The sequence below is a fragment of the Dendrobates tinctorius genome, unplaced genomic scaffold, assembly GCF_039654945.1.
Source record: "Dendrobates tinctorius isolate UK_male_01 unplaced genomic scaffold, ASM3965494v1 ptg000009l, whole genome shotgun sequence".
Lineage (NCBI taxonomy): Eukaryota > Metazoa > Chordata > Amphibia > Anura > Dendrobatidae > Dendrobates > Dendrobates tinctorius.
In genome coordinates, this window is record NW_027361677.1 from 13,077,143 (window position 1) to 13,098,986 (window position 21,844).

The 21,844-nt window shown below is 46.9% G+C and overlaps 1 long non-coding RNA gene across 4 annotated transcripts in view; it reads left to right on the top strand.

Moving 5' to 3' along the window:
• LOC141096333 (uncharacterized) overlaps positions 1 to 21,844 on the top strand; it is a 272,072-nt gene that overhangs the window by 41,078 nt on the left and 209,150 nt on the right. For 3 of the 4 annotated variants that reach the window (XR_012233668.1, XR_012233667.1, XR_012233666.1), the window contains exon 3: positions 13,225 to 13,392. This is a non-coding gene — a long non-coding RNA (uncharacterized lncRNA). Of the gene's footprint in view, positions 1 to 13,224; positions 13,405 to 21,844 lie in introns of all 4 variants that reach the window. The other variant, XR_012233670.1, reaches the window with a different exon arrangement.

The following is a 21,844-nucleotide window of genomic DNA, read 5'->3' on the forward strand; positions in this document are numbered from 1 at the left end:
CTCTGGGAAACTTGGATTCAACCAAGTTTTCCAAAATTTTACATTGCCCTCCGAAGGGACCTTACACTGGCACAAATTATAGTTTCTTGCACCCAAGTTGGATTTCTCTTTTCAATGTCAACCTATGAGCTCACCTACTCTGCCTTCCTCACCCTGCCCCTTGAAGGAACTGTGTTTTGAAAAGTTCTACGACTACTGCTGACATTTCCTTTCTTGAATCAAAATCTAAAATAAAGTTGTTTTTCTTCAAAGAATTAATTTATTTTAATTATTACCCAGGAAGCTAAACATACGTCTCCGCTTTGCTGTGCATCTCTATTTATTGAACAGGGTAGAAGTCGAAGCAGTTTCAGAACAAGTTTTTATTGAATGAAGCCCAACAAAAGACCTTTATACTTTCTTTTGCATTGCTTGCTATCTTGATATAATATCATGGTTGACTTTTTCCAGTTCGATGTAAAATGCCAACTTTAAGTATGTTCTACATCTTTCTCTAGAAACGTTATTAGTATTTGCATATAATGGTCCTTCTACACGTGGAGTTTGAACGTGTAAACACTTTTGTGTCGAGTTTCCCATAAGATTTCATACAACATCATCTGTGTGGTTAAATAGGGCTGGCAGGAATTACAATTTATGTCCTATATAAAGGAGAGTGTCTCACTGCTGGGGCACTCATTTGAGTCGAACAGAGGGTGTAACCGATAGACCACAGTAGCCAAGTATGTCACTTGAATACGGTGCTTACCTGTTCTGGTTCAAGTGTAGACTACTTATCTTCCTCATCTGGTTGTATCTCCTGCTCTCCATGGCAGATGACTATGCTAACCCATTGTGCACCTATGGTACAATTGTGCAGAGTTACTTAACCCATATCAGGCTGCAGATCACCTGAGTATTCGAGTACCTGTAGCACTGCCAATACTTGGTGCTGCAAAACACCTCTTTACCTCAACTCTACTATTACTTGGTTCTAGCTCTCTTAGATAAGTGTTATGAATGGGTCACCGAGGAGGATGGCAGGAACAAGCTAGGCCACCAGAAGACCAGAGAGGTTGGTAACTAAGTGGATTGCAGACCCCTGATCCTATCTGCACAACTAGTAGTAGCTGTGGAGCATTCCTATGATGCCCTAGACGCCTCGTCACAGCCGGAGGTATACTAAGCCTAAAGACAGAAAGATGAAATGTAATCTGCCCCGGAGCAGATCCCCAAAGGAATAGACAGCCCCCAAACATATATTGTCAGTGAGACAAGATGAGACACAAACACAGGCAGAGAACAGACTGAGCAAACGTTGGGGCCCAAGCTGTCTAGACAGGACAGGATAGAAAAGATACTGTCTGCAATCACGCACAAAAACCCTGAAAAAGTCCAACACTACTGATATACAAACAAACCTGAGATCACACGAGCTCACTCCCGCTAGATCAGCACTCTGGAATAAACTGGCAGCAAGCAAAAAGATACTAACATAACAGGGGACTGAACAAGCTGCCACTAGTGTGAGCGATACCATCCGATATCGTGAGATATCGGATTGGATCGGACCGATACCCAAAAAGTATCGGATATTGCCGATTCCGATACCAGAAACCAATGCAAGTCAATGGGACAGAAATATCGGAATTAAAATAAACCCTTTCTTTCCTTTTAGGTTAATTCTACATGAAGAAAAACAACTAATAATAATGTAGAATGTATTGGGGTTAGACATTAAAGGCATAGAGGTTTAGCCCAGTCAAATGGAATAGCAGGAATTAATTTTTTTTTTTTTTTTTAAGACTTTCGGAGTTACAAAGATATTGACTGTTAACCTTTTTTATATTTTGTCAGATATGTATGTTTCACTACTTCCATGCTCTTCACCTTCTTTTTTACTTCTCCCACACTTTCTCCTTCATGATCCGCAGCAGCATCTCTTTCATCAACTTCTTCACCTTATTCATCTTCTTCTTCACCTTCTTCTTATTCTTTATTTTTTACATTCTTCTTATTCTTCTTATTTAACTATTATTATTATTCATATTCTAGTTCATCTTCTTCCTATTTTTCTTCTTCATCATATTCTTATTTGTGACAGGTATTCCTGTAGTTATATATAAAAGTTTGAAGATTACAACAGTCGTTCTGCCTGTCACAAAAGATTTACAACAGGATTTGTCCTCTTTCAGTTTGGCCTGCAGTAGCAGGCATTTTCCAGGGGCACCACGAGGAGGAACAGACTCACCCCCATACACTGCTTAGTCATCTTCTGCTTATAATTTAGATATCTTTTGTTCTGCTTTTTGGTCTTCTGCTTTTTGGTCTTCTGTCTCTTGTTGTTCTGTATCTTGGTGGTTGTCTTAATGTTCTTTGTTCTCTTGATCATCTTCTTCAGGGTCATATTTTTGGTCTTCTTTGGGGTGGTCTTCAGGGTCATCGTCAGGGAGATCCAGAGTGATTACCAAAAACCATTTCAAAAAGTTTGAAATTGGAAATGTAGCAGAAGGTAGAAGAAGGCTGAGTAACTACCGAGAACCAGCTGACGGTACTGGAACACGGATGGGTAGCAGAAGGAACAAGAGCCAATGGCACTACCGAGGACCAGCTGACGGTACTGGAACCTGGTTACTAAGCAGGTGGTACCTGTGCTAGAAAGCACTACCAAGGCCCAGCAGACGTTGCTGGAACTCTGATACCGAGAAGGAGGCACCTAAGCAAAAGGCACTGCCGAGAACCAGCTGGCGGTGCTGGAACCCGGATGGGTCGCAGAAGGTACCCATGAAAAACAAAGTTGCAAGGCCGCGAACCGGCCGCAGTTACCGAAACCCACAGTCCTACAGGGGGTGATTGTCTTATTGGCACTACGGAGCCAGCCTTTATTGCCAGAACCCACAGTCCACATAGGAAGCACCTAAACTGCAGGCACCATAGAGTCGGCTAACCCAACCGCAACACGACAGGACAACGTATTGGTGGCAAAGTGACGTTGACACTACCCGGAAACAGCTGGAACCAGGCTGGGCAGGAGGGAGTACCAGTGCCAAAGACACTTCTGAGCAGCAACTGGCAGTGTTGGAGCCCAGGATCAATCATGGAGTAGGCTGAGGCCTACTAGTAGCAAGTTTAAAAATCTGATGTAGTTTGAATGTGGAGGGAGCAGGAGATGTTGCCGGACACACAGCAGGAGAGCAGCTGGTGTTACTGAACCCCACTAACACAGGAGCTAGTGTTTTTTTTTTTTTTCTGTGCAGATGGCACTTCTGAGCAACAACTGGCGGTGTTGGAGCCCAGGGATTACAGTTCAGGTGGTAGAAACATGAACACAACAGGAGACCTGGATACTGTTGCCAACCAATTATTTATTCTGGAAGAGGACTGGCAAATTCCAGAGAGATCCAGGCCTTGTTCATTTTCAGGAGAGTAAGCTAGTCAACGTTATCGGAGGATAGTCGCATGCGACGGTCTGTTAGTACACCACCTGCAGCACTAAAGACGCGTTCCGATAATACACTGGTAGCAGGGCAAGCCAGCACCTCCAATGCATACTGGCTGACCTCTGGCCATGTATCCCGCTTAGGCCGGTTTCACATTAGCGCTTTTTAAGCGCGCGCACGCACGGCCGGGGGTAGCTCCGCCCCCGAGCCGGCTCTCTGCCCGGCGTGCCCGCCCCTTGCTTGTAGCGCCGCCTACTAGCGGACAGCGGCGCCTGCGATCGGCGCACCCTATCTTTAGCATAGGGTGCGCAGATCGTGCGCAGGCCGTGCGCTAGTTGCGCTTTGACCTGCGCTGCGCACTTTTGACGGTGCGCCGTGCGCGCCAAAATCAAACTTTTCGGATTTTGGCGCGCACGGCGCACCGTCAAAAGTGCGCAGCGCAGGTCAAAGCGCAACTAGCGCACGGCCTGCGCACGATCTGCGCACCCTATGCTAAAGATGGGGTGCGCCGATCGCAGGCGCAGCTGTCCGCTAGTAGGCGGCGCTACAAGCAAGGGGCAGGCACGCCGGGCAGAGAGCCAGCTCGGGGGCGGAGCTACCCCCGGCCGTGCGTGCGCTTAAAAAGCGCTAATGTGAAACCGGCCTTAGAGACCCAAAACTTGAAGGGGGAAGAGCCATCTGGGAGTACACTGACAGGGAAAGACATGTAGTCTGTCACCATCTGACGGAAACGTTGCCTCCTGCTGACTGGAGCCGTCTGTGATGGTGTAGACATTTGTGGCGGGCACACAAAACTTTGTCACATTTGGGCCATAGTGGTCTTACCTTGTGCTGAGGCGCTGCCTCTGCTCCCTCTTTGTGCAGAGCTTCCTCCACTGCCTCAACGCACAGAGCTGCTTTGTAAATCACTAGCAGCACTGCTCTCAGGTGGAATGGAGAACATGATGGAATGCACCAGTGTGTCTTGGTACTCCCGCATTTTACGCTCCTGGTTCAACGGTGTTATGAGGCTTTGTAAGTTGTCCCAGTAGCGAGGATCTAGGAGGGTGTATACCCAATAATCAGCCGTGTTGATAATGTGGGCGATGCGCCGGTCATTTCTCAGGCACTGCAGCATGAAATCAACCATGTGCTGCAGACTCCCAACTGCCCAAGAAACGCTGTCCCCTGCTTGAGGCGTGATCTCTGCCTGCTCTGCATCACCCTACCCTCGCTCTACATACTGACTACTACAGCATTGTGTACCTCCCTCCTCTGGACAGATGTCTTCCTCCTCCATTGACTCCTCCTCATCCTCCTCACAAAGTGCCCCCTGCCTAGGCCTTTGTGAGGAACCACGTTGCACAGACTGTCCAGAAGCAGATGGCATTTGTGACTCCTCATCCTCCTCCCTTAGTGCTTGCAGTGTTTTTTGAAGCAGGCAGATAAGGGGGACAGTCATGCTGAATAGTGCATCATCTGCACTCGCCATCCACGTGGAATCATCGAAGGCATGCAAAACGTCGCAGATGTCCTTCATAGAGGCCCACTCAGTGGTGGTGAAGTGGTACCGTCGTGCAGTGAGACTTGTTTGCGCCTGATGCAGCTGGTACTCCATTACTGCTGCCTGCTGCTCACACAACCGCTCCAACATATGTAACATTGAATTCCACCTGGTGGGTAGGTCATATATGATGCGATGTTCCAGAAGGTGGATTCGGCGCTGCTGAGCTGCAATGCGCGATCTTGTCATGCTGGAACGCCGCAAGTGAGCGCACTCTATGCAGACCTTGTGCAGCAAGATCTGGATAGTCCCTCAGAAAGCTCTGCACGACCAAGTTGAGCACATGTGCCAGACATGTGATGTAAGTGAGTTTGCCTAGGTCCAGAGCTGCCACCAGATTTCGGCCATTGTCACACACTACCAAGCCTGGCTGGAGATTCGCTGGCACAAACCACACGTCGCTCTCCTGCTTGATGGCATTCCAGAGCTCCTGCGCTGTGTGGCTTCGATTCCCCAAAGAAATTATTTCAGTATGGCCTGTTGACGTTTGGCCACGGCCGTGCTCATATCGGTCGTAAAAGGTAAGCATTCACGGGTCCTTGTGGAGGTAGACCATGACTGTTCCTGCAGCGCTGATTCTGAGGAACTGGAGTATGAGGAGGAGTCAATGTGTACAGACTTGGATTCCTGCAATCCTTGGAGTTGGCAGAACACGTACAGTGCCACTCTCCAGGTCTGTACCCGGCTCCACATCATTGACCCAATGGGCAGTGAGGGACAGGTATCATCCCTGTCCATGGTTACTGGTCAACGCATCGGTGGTCAGGTGGACCTTGCTACTGACGGCGTTTAGTAGCGCATGTTTAATTTTTCCATCCACATGCTTTTGCAGGGCAGGGACAACTTGCCTGCTGAAATGAAAGCGGCTGGGCACGGTGTATTGTGGGACTGCCAATGCCATGAAGTTACGGAAGGTGTCGATCTCCACTAGCCTGAATTAAAGCATTTCAAGGGCCAGTAGTTTTGCAAAGCCAGCATTTAGAGCCTGTGCTCAGGGATGGTTTGCCGAGTATGGCCACCTTTTCTCCCATGCCTGTGCTACCGATGGCTGTAGAGTGGCCAGGGAGTGTGAGGATGACAGGGAACGTGGTGCTGTGGGTGGAATGTTACTGGGTCTCTGGACAACCTTGCCAGAGGTTCTTCCATGGCGATCCTGTGAGGAAGCCAAACCAGCTGTGTGAGCTGGAGGAAGAGGCTACAGCACGAGCTGAAGAGGTGGTAGGTGGTGCTGTAGGTTGGCCTACGTCTTCAGTGTGTCTTTGTAACTCCACTACATGGTTGGTCCCCACATGTTTCCACATATTTGTGGTATTCAGGTTGCTGACACTTTTCCCTCTTTTGACTTTCTGGTTACACAGCTTGAAATTTGACAAAGCAAATGCCATCTGCAACTGTGTCAAAAAAGGACCATGCACTGCAAGTCCTGGGAGCGCCTGTTTTGGAAGAGGAATGCTCCTAACTGGTGCCGAAGTGGAGGCTACAGGCAACCAAGTCTGCCCCCTCCCTCTCCCTCCAGTTTTGGCCGTTCGGGGAATCTCTTCCTCAGAGCTGCTCCCACCACCTTCCTGTTCCTCACACCATGATGGGTCAAGGACCTCATCATCTACATTCCCCTCTTCAAACATCTGCTTCTCCTGGGTAGTCTCGCCAGCACAGTACGCACCAGAAAGTGGCACCTGAGTCTTATCATCTGATGCGTACTGAGGTGTGCTGACCATAGGCACTGGCCCACCCGCCTCTTCAGATTCAGAGGGACAAAGCAGTTGCGCATCACTGCATACTACCTCTTCTTCACATTCTAGAATGCTGCTTGGCTGGCCCCCTGTTTCCAAGCCAAGAGATTCAGAGAACAGAAGTAGAGATGGCTCCTGTCCAGGGCTTTCTGACTGCCTGGGCAATTTGGCAGGTGGTGAAGAGACAGATGGTTGCTCTCAGTGCTCTGGCCCTGAGAGGATGTGGAAGTAATTGAAGTCGATGCCTTAGCTGCCATCCATCTGACAACGGTTTCAATTTGTTCATCCTGCAGCAGTGGGGTACGGCGAGGTCCTACAAAACTGTGCATAAAGGACTGTTCCCTGGTAAAACTGGGGGATGCTGAGTCACTGGTGCCCGCAGCAGGCACAGAATCCCCACGTCCTCTCCCTGCTGAAACCCCACGACCACGTGCCTTACTCCCTGCCTTCTTCATCTTGGTAGACTGATAAAGATAGGCAGAAAAGTACAAAGGGGGGCCTTAGTGTGCTTATTCCTGAACAGCTGCTAACAGGTATAAGAAACACTAATTTTATAAAGTGTGTGGACTACACTTTAATATGAGCTAATGTGGCCTACACAACTGTCAAGTGAAGTGTTTGGTGAACTTTTATTTACGTTTTTTTTTTTTTGCCAAAAAACAAAGGATGTGACCAAAGATGTGAAAGCGATAGTATCACAAACTTTTTGGAGCTATTACAATGCAGGAAGGTAACCTACAATGCAATAGATGAGGCTCCAAAAAATTGGCTAATACTTATCTGGCTGGGGCTGCAGGGCACAAGTCAGAAAAAAGGCTCCTCTATCTACTCCTATATAGTGTTTGCAACCAATCTAGCTGGATACAGATGGAAGCACACTAATAGGGAAATTCTGGAAAAATAAGCAGCACTACAGCAAAAAAGAATAATGTATGAGGCAGTGACGCACGCTGAGTGGGACTACAACCAGAGGTGGCTGCAGAACACACTACAGCGTGAGCTGCACTCACACACAGAGACCTCACAGACAGCCGTGAACAGTGCAGAGAACTGGTGCTAGCACTGAAAGGCTGCAGAAAGTCTCCGCTGTCTACTTCTACATAGTGTTTGCAACCAATGTAGATGGATGCGGATGGATGCACACTAATAAGAGAATTAATGAAAAATGAGCAGCAATAAAACAAAAATAAATATGTATGAGGCAGTGACGCACGCTGAGCAGCCTACAACCAGAGGTGGCTGCAGGACACACTACACAGCGTGAGCTGCACTAACATAGACCTTGCAGACAGCTGTGAACAGCGCTGCAAGGCAAAAGAAAGCTACAGTGGTTGATAATGTAGCCTGGGTAAAGCACACTATTATATAGCAAATCGCTATCTCTAACTGTCCCTCAAAGTCTTGAACAGCAGCCTGTCCCTACCTGAATTCACAGGAGAGTGAACCCTAAATGGCGGCGGCTTTTATAGTGCATCATGACAACATTTCAGCAGCCAATCACAGCCCTTCCATTAGTTAACATGCCTACATGCCTAACAGGATGTGCCCACACTTCTGAGGATTCCTCATCATTGGCTGAATCAAATCAAACTGGCTCATAGCATTATGGGAACTTCCGATTCTGGTATTTGATATGCAAAAATTATCGAAACTCAGTATCGTAATTCCGATACCGCGAATATCGGCTGATACTGCAAATATCGGGTATCGGAATGCTCAACACTAGCTGCCACATCTGAAGTAGGGCCCAGCGCTGCCCCCAGCAGGGAGCATACTGAACCCTAGCAGCAAAACAGAAAGCAAAAACACAACCAGATTAGATGCAAAGGATTAGCAAAAGAATATTTAGCTGAACCATGCAGATCAGGCAGGGGACAAAAGGGCTCCAAATGCACACTGAGGAAATCGCCAGCAAACTCCAAGAGCAGCCAGCTCAATTATATGCTCCCAGCCAGTAATCCCAGGTTTCCAATTATTTTCGTCAGGTGGGGAACTTCCATCCATATGGTCAGCTCCACTACTATCAGCAACCACCAGAGGGAGCAGAGGGAGCTTCGGCTCAGAACTCCGAGCAAGAGAATTCACAACAGATAAGCCATTGCTGTAACATCCTTTTATATTGTGGATCCAACACTACTACTGTATTTTTCTGTGCAATTTTGCTGCATCATATTACCATCTCTACTACATAGCGTTTTTAACTCAACTACATTGTATCACCAACTCTGCTCTATTGTGGTAACAACTCTGCTATATAATATATAATAGTTCTGCTTCATCAGCCATCACTGTTTCTGCTATAGTTGAATAGATAAGCATGTGCACTGCTTTAGTAGGTGTCAGAGTAGGTTCCCACACCATTAACATATATTAAGAGACTCCGCACTCAACTTAAATGATCAGATAATTTAATGTGTCCACACTTTAGTAAGCAAAAAGTTTCAGTCTTACATCAGACCTTCATCAATTACAGAGTAAAGTAAGGTTACTAGGTCAGGTGGACCAATAATCTTGGTTTAAGATCACTAGATCATTAAACATTCCGTGTCATGAAAAGGTAGGGCAAGGGTTGTCAGACCTGAGCACATATAGGGTTAAGTGTGCTGTGCCTCAGTGGCATGTTCAGACAGTGTCCACTGCTGGTCCTGCATACTACTAGTGTGGATGACATTAAATTATCTGATCACTTAGGTTGAGTAACGAGTCTCTTAATATATGTTGCTGCTATGGGTCATCAATCATCACTTATTCATCTACTATTCCAGCTGTACTATATCTTCTCTGCAATTCCTTTTCAGCCCACTACTCCGTCCTGCTGCTCCAGTGCTACCTGTGCATTCTGCTTGAGATCTTCTCTTCTTGTCTAGATGCGTCATCAACCATCGCCTAGCCAACTCTGCTATACTAATTACTGTTCCAGCTTTATGACATCTTCACTGCATCTCCTCTTCAGCCCACTCCTCCTTCCTGCTTTTCCAGTACTACCTGTTCATTCTGCTCTAGATATGCTATACTGGACTATATGCGTCATAAACCAATGCTTATCAAACTCTGCAATAGCATATTACTGTTCCAGCTTTACTACATATTCAACTCCTCTTCTCTTCAGGTCAGTTCTCTGTCTTTGATGCTCCAGTGCTAGCTGTCCATTCTGCTCTAGATCTGCTTTTCTGAACTGGATGCATCATCAACCATCGCTCATTCAACGCTTCCATACCAGTCAAACTACATCTTCACCTTATCTCTTCCTCAGCCCACTGCTCCATTTTGCTACTCCAGTGCTACCTGTCCATTATGCTCTAGATCTGCTCTTCTGGACTAGATGTGTCATAAACCATTGCTTATCCAAGTCTTCCATTCCAGTCATTACTGTTCAAGCTAGACTAGATCTTGACTGCATCTCCTCTTCAGCCCACTTCCCTGTCCTGCTGCTCCAGTGCTACCTGTCCATTCTGGTCCAGATCTGCTCTTCTGGACTAGAAGTTTTGATGATTCACCTCATCATTTGAAAAATAACACATAGCCAGTATCATAGACCATGATGGGATCTAAAACTTGCGTAATTCTTAATTGGAATACAGGACCCATGCCCATGTCCTTGAGATTGAAAGAGTTCCAAGGATTCACTAGTATCTTCATAGGTTTTCCTGGTACTAGTGCTGACCTTGAAGTCCCATACCATATTATTGCTCTATGTTCTAGTCTATTAAAGACAGACACGATGAATTTTATCAGTTTAGTGCATCCATCTGAATGAAGAGTTGTATGATGTTCTAGCTTTTATTGACCTAGTAGAGGCATAGAGAAGGATTTTACGTAACCATACAGTCCCGGCAGTTGTAACGTATGCTCAGCACTTATCCCGATCATTTGTAACTAGTGATGTCTGTAGCAGTTTACTCTATATTATTTTTTTCACGGAGCTTTTGCCAGCGGTTATGAGATACTGTCTTCAGATAAGTGGTGTACTTTGTGGTGTTGTCATTTTCAATCGGTGTGGCTGGTTGCTTCAGTGAACTGTGGCATGTACTATTGAAAAGTCTGTCACAATGATGCTGCGGTGATCTATGACATCCGTTCCAAAGAATACAATATTATTTTATGTTTGTCTATAAACTTCATGTCGTTTTAATAGCACTTTTCATAGACTGTTTGACTGAAAACTACCATATTTCCTTATTAGAGGGTTAACCAGGGTAATACCATTGGAAGGATTAATTAGATATTACCAGACAGATTCAAGGGTGCGATAGTGTAACTCCTATCTTCAGCTTCTCATTTATGAAAGTATCAATAAAAAATTACCAAAGTTGAGATTGCAAATCGATGGGTCAGTGAAAAATTTGAACCATACTTGGATGATATCCGAGTGTGGTCCGATATTCATGAACAGTCAAAATGGAGACGGTGGAGAATTTTTTTTTTTAAAAATTTTCTCCAAATACAAGAAAATCAGATGACTCTGGCCAGAATAATCAGTCCAATTTTCTCATATGTGAAGAATTCATAGATCTGAATGAGCCATAAAACTGAATTTAAGGTCTCGTTTACATTTCATTTTCAATAACAGATTCTTTTGAATTTTTGAAATATTCCTCAATTCTAAGGAATCTGATTTTGTGAAAATTCAATCGACGTAAATCTAGTAGAACGGGCAGCAATCAGGTCATTTTGCTGAATTCTTCATATACGTTGGGAAGAGCTTAATAATTAACAATAAATTATCATTGTCATCTAGGTCCCTCACCTGTCCCTGTCGTTCTGGTCCTCTGCTGACGTTCTGAGGCAACAGCTCTGCTCCAGCGCCGCTCACCTCTACACTCTTGTAAATGTTTCAAAAGGTTGAAAAAGTGGCACTGACCATAATTTAAAAAATTCCCTTCATTATGAAAAACAACATAGGCATGATCAAAGGAGGAAGCAGGTAGCAAAGAGATTGACTGACTGCTGTTTCGCACGTAGCAACACTTCTTCAGGGCTCAAGTACTAACAGCTTCCTCATTTGAACAAGCTTTTAGTGATTTGATAAATAAAGGGAATTTTTTTTATTGGAGTGAGCGCCACTTTTTAAACCTCTTTTGAGACATTTAATATGATTGCTTTTCATGAAGTTGTGCACCACAAGATCCATGAAGTCATGTGGTGTGTCCTGAATCTTTTAATTGAGGAGCTCTGATTGTGCCGAATAGCTCTTTTTTGCCGGTGTGTCTTGGGGTCCCGTTACATTTAGTGATGCACCAGCGATCCCGACAATGATACATCTTGGTCAGGATCGCTGGTGCATTGCTTAATGGTCACTAGTGAGCTGCCAAGCAGGCAGATCTCACCAGCGAAGCAGCAGCCTGTTGGATGTCACTCTTGCCTGTCAAACAGCAGCGATGATGATGACTACTTCCGCCTGCGTCCATGCGTCGCTAGTTGGCGCCAGCGGGACGCCAATGAGGGAAAAATGGCCCAGGATGTTCGAGGGCGATCAGCGATATCCAGCGGGGGGGGCCGGTTGCAGGTATGTGTCATATGTAGCGAGATCGCTAGCGATATCACTGTTGAGTCACAAAATCGGTGACGCTTTAGCGATCTCGCTATGTGAGAAGGGGGCTTTATGAAGCAGCTTATCTCCTGATGTTAGAATATGCCTTGAGCCTTCGCTGGTGCTGGAAGCATCAGAGAAGATTGGAGATAAGACCTGCGCTTGAACGGAATGGGGCGTATCCATTTTTTTTAGGGTTTGAAGACCTCTTTGCAGAACAAAAAAAGAAATTTAAGGGCAATCGTAGCTCACTTGATTCAAGTTGGATAAATTTGATGCAAATGTCCGAATTCAAGCGAATCTGCTGAATATTAATTTTGTCAGATTTGCTCATTTCTATTAACCACATTTAACATAATATAAACTTGAATTCTAAGCCAAAGGGTTTTCTGAAGGAAGCAAGATAAAGAAGCATAAAATATGTATGCAATATTTAAAAGACCCCCCTCATTGCTGCACTTCTATTGTGAACACCTATGGATTCTCTTGGCCTGCCATGACACTTTTATAACACTTTTATGCTCATCTTTAGTTAAGCTTCTGAGATACAATTAAACTGCATGACTTCTACCGGCTCTTGACGACATCCATAATTAAACAAAGCAGGACAAGAAAGCTAGGAGAATGTATCTATAAATATTCTTTCTTACATTTATCCCCCAAATGAACAGGATTTTATTATTGTATTATGTATGTATAGCCCCAGTTACGACACATAAAGGACATATACATGCTGTAACAGAGTTAACGTTGCATCGCTCCTCGCAAAGACCTTCATAAAATATTTCTAGGACTGCAAATAAATAATGTACATACTTGAACATAAGACTATTTCCTTTCTTCAGCTTTAGCATCTGTAATATCTAAGGGTAATATGCCATTTGCATTTAGAAAAAAAAATGCGATGAAAAAGAATGGTGTAGTTGTGGATTCTATTTTGTGTCTATTTTTATGTTATGCTTCACTTATTCTATAATTTTTCATTGTGTTTTATTACAGTAAGTATTCATAGATAGTGATGTTCTTCAAACTAGTTGACACGGGGGAATATATTGGAGCCTAAAACCACTGAAGAATGACTTAAAGCTAATTGGCTGTAATTGTCATGTGACATGAACCACCGGGAAACACAATACGGACATCACAGGAAAGGCACAAAATAAGGAGGTATAAATCTGTGTATGTATGTATTTTTGTTTGTAGGTATTTTTTATATGTCTGTGTGTGCTCATACTGTATGTGTATACAGCATATATAATGTGTATGTGTGTGTATATATACATTTTGACAGGGTCACTGGCACCTTATGTGAGAGGAGATATGTGTCGCAAGTGATGGGAAAGCCATAAGTTTTCCTTCAGCATAAGAGAGTAAACCAGTCGTTACCAGGGTCTGGCTTTCATGGTGAGTAGGTCAGAGATGGGCGGGACGCCTACTCACTGTATCTCCACCTCAAGGATGTGGTTGGAGGGAGTTAAATGTCCAGCCAGTGTTGTTTTTTTTTTTCTGTCTGTTATCTTGGAGGAAGGAAGTCTCCAGGCTGAAGCTCCAGAGAAAGCTGCCGTGTGTGTTTGTCCCAGAAGGCGGGAGCCATACTAAGAAGGACTGTGTATGGACTTTTTATTTTCATTTGTGAAAGAAGGGCTGTTTCTGTTATGATTTTGGGCTTTATGGTTTATGAAGCAATAAACCACCCAGAGACTCTAATCTAAAAGTGTTCCTGTTTCTACCTCGGGGAGCAGCAGGAGTAATCCAATAAAAGACAACCCTTTTAATAGGAATAAAACTTTTTACATCATTCCTACATGAACTCATCTTGACAGAGTAGGTTCACATGCCTATTGACCCTACTTTCCAGGACGTCCACCTGACAGCACTATGGAGGACGTCCTCCTCCTCCTTACAGGGACAGGAAAGCACACGAGAGGTTAAAAGGCCATGTCCCACCCCCTTTCCCTCAGTGTTTTTCCTGTCCCTGCACGGAGGGACACGCGAGAGCTTACCGGAGGGACCCAGGGGATCGTGCGGCCGGTCCAATCCTTCCCCTGTCAAGAGGTCCCGGAGCCGAAACTTCCCGGTGGGGAGTCCCTCGGTTCCAAAGGCCAGGAGCAGGACGGCGCTCCTGGAGGGAGCCGTTCCTCCCGGTGGGGGGGCTCTCGGCTCCAGGACGGGTCGGCTCCCCGCAGGCGGCTGGCCATGCGGGCACCGACAGAAGCGGGGCGGCGGTCCGAGCCCGCAGAACGACGCTGACGCTGGGCAGTGGAAGCCGGGGGCTCGCGCCGAGCGCGGTCGCGCGCAGATGCCCGGCAGGAAGTGGAGGCGCGGCTTACCAGCGTCACATCCGGTGACGTCAGACGCCGGTTTCAAATCCAGGGCGCGCGCGCTCCTGGACCAAAGCCTTCTCCAGATTCGTCACAGGCGGTTCCAGGCTGTGTGACTGCATCGGACGCCAGGGGATGGAAGGCAACACTGCATCTGGTGGAGGGGTAAGTGCGCATAGCGCAGACCACCCTCCCCACTCGTCCCCACAGCCCAGATCTGATGAGGTGCCCCTTATATTATTAGGAAAAGGGAACCCCGGCTGAGTCCCCCTCGGGAAAGGACCCGGCGAAAGCTACCGCCAAATCAGTCAGATGTCCGGTGTGCAGAGTAAAGCTGCCAGACACCTATAGCAAGACCCTATGCGGTCCCTGTACCTCCAGGGTCATAGGCGAGGAACAGCCATCTCTGCTTTCCGAAATGAGGTCGCTGATAAGGGAAGAGATTCAGGCCTCTATGTCCCGTCGATCCCCCAGCCCTGGGCCAGGTCGCAAGCGTCCGAGGTGGGAACCAGTCCCAGTATCAGAGGCGAGCCCTAGCGAGGATTCCGATTTCCGGAACTCAGATCAGGAGGAAGAAGGCGAGATCCTGGGGGATAGTCAGGAACAGAACAGAAAGTACCTGTTCAGACTGGAGGATACGGACGAGCTGGTACACGCGGTCAGAAATACCATGCAGATGGAAGAAGTCCCTAAGCCACAGTCCAGACAGGACTTAATGTTTGGAGGACTGGTGTCCCGCAAACAGGTGGTGTTCCCTGTGAGCGAGCACATCAAAGCAATGATCCAGGAGGAGTGGAAGGAAGCAGAGCGTCGGTTGACACTCTCCCGAAACTTTAAAAATAGACTGCCCTTCGATCCCGAGGAAACTCGGGCGTGGGAAGAGGTCCCTAAGATCGACGTCCCGGTTGCCAAGGTTACGAAGAAATCGGCTATCCCAGCCGAGGACTCGTCCGGTCTTCGAGACCCAATGGATAGAAAGGCGGACGTCTTGTTAAAAAGAACATGGGAGACGTCGGCGGCCCTGATTAGAGCCAACATAGCAGCCACCTCGGTGGCCAGGTCTATGTTCCTGTGGTTGGGGCAGTTGGAGGAAAACCTAACCAACAAGACCCCGAGGTCAGAGATTCTAGCATCTCTTCCTCTTTTGAAATCAGCCACGGCGTTCCTGTCGGATACGTCGGCGGAATCAGTTAGGTTTGCGGCCAGAAACAGCTCCCTCTCTAATGCGGCCCGGCGAGCAGTCTGGCTTAGATCCTGATCGGGAGATAACCCTTCTAAGGCCAAGTTATGTGCCATCCCTTTCTCGGGTCTGAGGGTGTTTGGTCCAGCTCTGGATAATATCCTTGAGCTGGTGTCTGATAAGAATAAGGGATTCCCGGAAGAAAAGCCCAGACGGTCCCAGTCCTTTCGGAGAGGCTCCTTCTTCAGAGGACAGTCAGAGTTTAGGGGCCGGGCGAGGTCTAATAGAAGCTCCTACAGAGGCTCCTTCAGCCAAAGTGGGAAGAGCAGAGATCCCCCATTTGCATCGACATCTAGGTCGAGGAGACAATGACGCCATAGGCATTGGGGGGAGACTTCGCCACTTTGCAGCAAACTGGTCGCGAGTCACCAACAATCAGTGGGTTCTCAGAACCATCAGAGAGGGTTACAGGATAGAGCTCTATTCTCCTCCCCCCGACAGATATATTGGCCCCACTGTCGTCCAGGAGGACTCCGCAATGTGGTCGGATCTTCAGGACATGCTAGACTCAGGGGTCATAATACCAGTTTCACCATCAGAAAGAGGGAAAGGTCACTACTCTTCCCTGTTTGTAATTACAAAAAAATCCGGAGAGGCCCGCACCATCATAAACCTGAAGCCACTAAATGCTTGGGTCAGATACAGGAGGTTCCGGATGGAGTCAATCCGATCCGCAATTCCTCTGATAGACAGGGACGCAGTTATGTGCACCCTAGACCTAAAAAAGGCATATTATCAGGTTCCTATTCATCCCTCATCCCAAAGCCTACTAAGGTTTGCGATCAGTTCACCAGCCCGGACCTGCCATTTTCAGTTTCAGGGTCTTCCATTCGGGCTGGCCTCAGCTCCCAGGATCTTTACAAAGCTGGTGGTAGAGGTGGTGGCCTACCTGAGAGATCAGGGTATTGTGATTGTGCCGTACCTGGACGACTTCTTACTGGTGGCAAGATCCAAGGAAGCGCTCATCCGAGACAGGATCCGAACAACTACTGTGTTGAAGTTCCTGGGCTGGGTGATCAACTGGGAGAAGTCGGACCTCACTCCAAACACCAGAAAGGTATTCCTGGGAGTCCTCCTAGACTCAGCCGACAGAATATCCTGGCTACCCGAGCAGAAGCAGAAGTCCATTCAGGCCAGAACCAGAGGTCTGTTGAAGCGTCAATGCTCCATAAGGGAAGCAATGGAGGTCCTGGGCCTTATGACAGCCTGCATCCAGTGTGTCCGTTGGGCCCAATTCCACTCGCGGTTGTTACAAAGAGAAATTCTCGCGAGGTGGGACAGGAGTCAGGCGTCGCTAGACAAACCCCTAAGACTCTCAGGACGAGTAAAGGAGTCCCTTCGCTGGTGGTTACAGGCCAGGAATCTTCAGGTGGGCGTGCATTGGACAACCTCTCCATACGTGGTAGTCACCACAGACGCAAGTGCGTGGGGATGGGGAGCCCACATAGAAGGGAAGATCTTCCAGGGGAAGTGGCCAGCAAGCATCAAGGCCAGATCCTCCAATTTCAAGGAACTCTTCGCGGTCTGGGAAGCGTTGCGGAGAAACCGGTCGGTACTAATGAGTCGTCATGTCCGCATTTTATCCGACAATACGACGACAGTGGCATTCCTGAAACACCAAGGAGGAACCAGACATCAACCACTTCAGGCACTGGCGGAAAAGATATTCACGTGGGCAGAACGGACAGTTCGATCCGTGACCGCGGTACATCTAGAAGGTTCCCAAAACGAAGTGGCGGACTACCTGAGCAGACAACAGATCCACCCGACAGAGTGGGAACTGAACATAGAGATCTTCAACCAGCTTTGTCAGCGCTGGGGGAACCCCAGTATAGATCTCTTCGCAAGCCGCAAGAACGCGAAGGTTCCCAGATTCTACTCCTTAAATCCGATGGACCATCCAGAGGGCGTAGACGCCCTGAGTCAGACTTGGGGAGAATCCCTCTCTTATGCGTTCCCACCACTGGCCCTCATACCGGCAGTGCTCAGAAAGATACGCGAGGACCACGCAAGAGTGATATTGATAGTGCCATACTGGCCGAGGAGAAGCTGGTTTTCCCTTCTGGGAGCCATGGCAGTAGAAGATCCAGTCGAGCTGCCCTTGTGGAAGAACATCATCCACCAGGGCCCGATCCACCACCCGGACCCAGCAAGACTCCATCTATCGGCTTGGATCCTGAGAGGGACATCCTGAAGGCAAAAGGATTGTCGGAGCAGGTCATATCCACCCTACAGGCCAGCAGGAAGCCGGTGACGTCGGCAATCTATCGGAAGATATGGAGGAGATTCTGTCTGGAGGGTGGCAGGTCCGAGCTCGTGGCAGGTACCCCGGATCTCCCTAACATACTAGGGTTCCTGCAGGCAGGCTTTAATAAAGGCCTCAAGCCCAGCACTCTAAAAGTCCAGGTTTCAGCTTTGAGCGCCTTCTTTGATTATCAGTTAGCTGCACATCCCTGGGTGATAAGGTTTATAAAAGCCACACAACGCCTGCGTCCCACGATTAGGCAGCTCACCCCGCCATGGGACCTGGGCCTGGTACTTCGGTTCCTCTGCTCGGACACTTTCGCCCTTAGTGAGAAGATACCCATCCGTGCTCTCACTCGTAAAACGGCCTTTCTAGTAGCCATTACCACGGCCAAAAGAATAGGGGAGATCCAGGCCCTATCCACTAAGGATCCATACCTCCAGATAAGAGAGGATAGTATAATCCTTAGGTTAGACCCGGCATTTACCCCGAAGGTAGCCTCCACAAGAAACCTGAACCAGGAGGTAGTGTTACCCTCTTTCTGTGATAATCCCCGAAATGAGAAGGAGCGGCGGCTCCACTCGCTAGACGTGAGGCGCGCAGTTATAGAATACCTAGAGGCCACCAATAGTTGGCGTATCGACCCGAACCTGTTCGTTCTCTTTGGTGGTAGGAATAAAGGGAAGAAGGCCTCTAAGGCGTCCATAGCGCGTTGGATTACCTCAGTAATCTCGGACGCCTACCAGGCTGAAGGCGCCAGCCCGCCTGATTCCTTAAAAGCCCACTCTACAAGGGCGGTATCGGCCTCATGGGCCGAGCGGGCAGGGGCATCAGTTGATCAAATTTGTCGAGCGGCAACCTGGGCTAGTCTTAATACATTCTGCAAACACTACAAACTAGATGTGTTAGCTGGCCAACAAACCGCATTCGGGAGAAAAGTTCTCCAAGCAGTAATCCCACCCTGAGGAGGTGCTTTGGTACTCTCCATAGTGCTGTCAGGTGGACGTCCTGGAAAATAGGTATTAGACCTACCGGTAATGATGTTTCCAGGAGTCCATCCTGACAGCACGGGTAGTTCCCTCCCTGTTATGTTATACTATGTTGTATTATGTTATGTCATATGCTGTAATATGACTGTTTCATTAAACCGTTACTAGCATCATCCACCTTGTGGTACTTGTCAAATCACTGAGGGAAAGGGGGTGGGACATGGCCTTTTAACCTCTCGTGTGCTTTCCTGTCCCTGTAAGGAGGAGGAGGACGTCCTCCATAGTGCTGTCAGGATGGACTCCTGGAAACCTCATTACCGGTAGGTCTAATACCTATTTTTGCTGCATCTTCATATTTTCTAATGTTGTCCCCATGACCACCATCAAAATCTTCTGGATTCGATTCAATGAAGAAGTCTGGTCCTTAAGATTTCTACTTAATTTCATTGGGAGGAACATGGGCAGACTCATTGACAGAGGCTCTGGGAGAAGAGAAGAATAAGAGGGATGAGGAAGAAGAATAAGGGTGAACGAAAAGAGACACAAAGTTCCAATGCTCCGTTTCAGAATGAAGTAGTGGAAGCTCAGAAAGTAACTGTTAGGGAAGTAATGGCAAGCTCCAACCTGACAGAGGCTCAGTGGAGGAGTAGAGCACAAATTAGGTGGCAATTTTCAATAAGAAGGGCTGAAGGAAAGCCAAAGCAACATGAATTAAAGCAAAAGAAAGAATAAACAATCTAAAAGGGGCTTTGAGGGAGGTCAGAAAGGAGAAAGTAGGTGGGATTACGCCTTGTTCGGGGGAGGGACCAAAAAGTCTACTTTGCAGAAACTAGTGGTTTCTGGGACAAAATAACGATGAATACGTGTTATTGAGGAAGAAGAGGACATGGCTCCAACATTGACTACTAAATTTGAGATGTCTTTTTTTCAATATCTCCAATGCACTTGCCAGAGGGATCCGAATACATTTGAATAAATAATAGGTGACCAAGTTTGTGAAATATAAAGAGATTTGTGCTAATACGAAATGTTTTGTCTTCTGGCATATGGTCAGAATGAGATTTTAGAATGGAAGTGATAATAGGGATTTACTCTTCTAAAGAGTAGAATCATAAGGGTGCAACTGTTTGACAGACTAAGGCCGGTTTCACATTTGCGTTTCAGGGCGCAGCGACGGCCGGCGCATGGCCGCCGCTAAGCCCCGCCCCCTGCGGCGCCTCCGCCGGTAGCTCCGCCTGCGTCATGCGTCCCCTATCTTTATCACTGAGGACGCAGGCCGTGCACCTTTTGACGGTGCCCCGAGCGCAACCAAATTGCAACAGGTTGCGTTTGGCACTAGTCGGCGCACCGTCAAAAGGACGCAGGCGCCACCAAAACGCATACTGCGCACGGCCTGCGTCCTAAGTGATAAAGATAGGGGACGCATGCAGCGTCATGCGCCCGGAGGCGGAGCGACCGGCGGAGGCACGGCAGGGGGCGGGGCTTAGCGGCGGCCGTGTGCAGGCCGTCGCTGCGCCCTGAAATGCAAATGTGAAACAGGCCTAACGGTCTCTGTGAGGGAGCTCCTGTTTATATCTTTTTCTCTGAGCCTTTGACATCAGTCCTTGTTGCACTGTTTTGATGGTTGTCATTGCTGTCTTCACCATCGCAATTCTATGGTACAAGAAATGTACAAAATCCTGGCTACAATCTGTCGGAGACTTTGCTGAGAAAAGTCATTGCTTGAAGTTAAAACTCCCATGGATAAATATAAGGGAAATATTTCCCTTCAAGGGATCTTCTAGGTTTTAAATCAAATAGCCCAGCATTCAGAAACAAACCAAAGCTATCATACCAAGTATGGTGACTACTAAAGTTAAAGGGATGTCCAAAAAAAAAAAAAAAGAGGACAATGCTCTTCTGCAGCTTCTATCGAAAAGCTGAGCGTTAGCATCTCACTGATCGAATTTTGGTGGCCTATCAAAGAAATGTAGTGATTATTGTGCTGCTTTTAAGCATTATCTGCCTGTACCCCATTTTGTAAATGTGGTCAACCATTTTAAGTATTCATTTACATTATTTTTTGGAAGAATTTTGTTTAACCCCTTCACTACCAAGGGTGGTTTGCACGTTAACTACCGGGCCAATTTTTACAATTCTGACCACTGTACCTTTATGAGGTCATAACTCTGGAACGCTTCTATGGATCCCGGTGATTCTGACATTGTTTTCTCGTGACATATTGTACTTCATGTTAGTGGTAAAATTGCATTCAAATAACTTGCGTTTATTTGTGAAAAAAACGGAAATTTGGCGAAAATTTTGAAAATTTCGCAATTTTCCAATTTTGAATTTTTATGCCCTTAAATCACAGCGATACGGCACACAAAAAACTTAATACATAACATTTCCCACATGTTTACTTTACATCAGCACAGTTTTGGAACCAAAATTTTTTTTTGTTAGGAAGTTATAAGGGTTAAAAATTGACCAGCGATTTCTCATTTTTGCAACACCATTTTATTTTTAGGGTCCACTTCACATTTGAAGCCACTTTGAGGGGTCTATATGATAGAAAATACCCAAAAGTGACACCATTCTAAAAACTGCACCCCTTAAGGTGCTTAAAACCACATTCAAGAAGTTTATTAACCCTTTAGGTGCATCACAGGAATTTTTTGAATACTAAAAAAAAAATGAACATTTTACTTTTTTTCACAAAAAAAATACTTCAGGTTCAATTTTCTTTATTTTACCAAGGGTAACAGGAGAAATTGGACTGCAAGACTTATTGTGCAATTTGTCCTGAGTACGCTGATACCTGATATGTGGGGGGGAACCACTG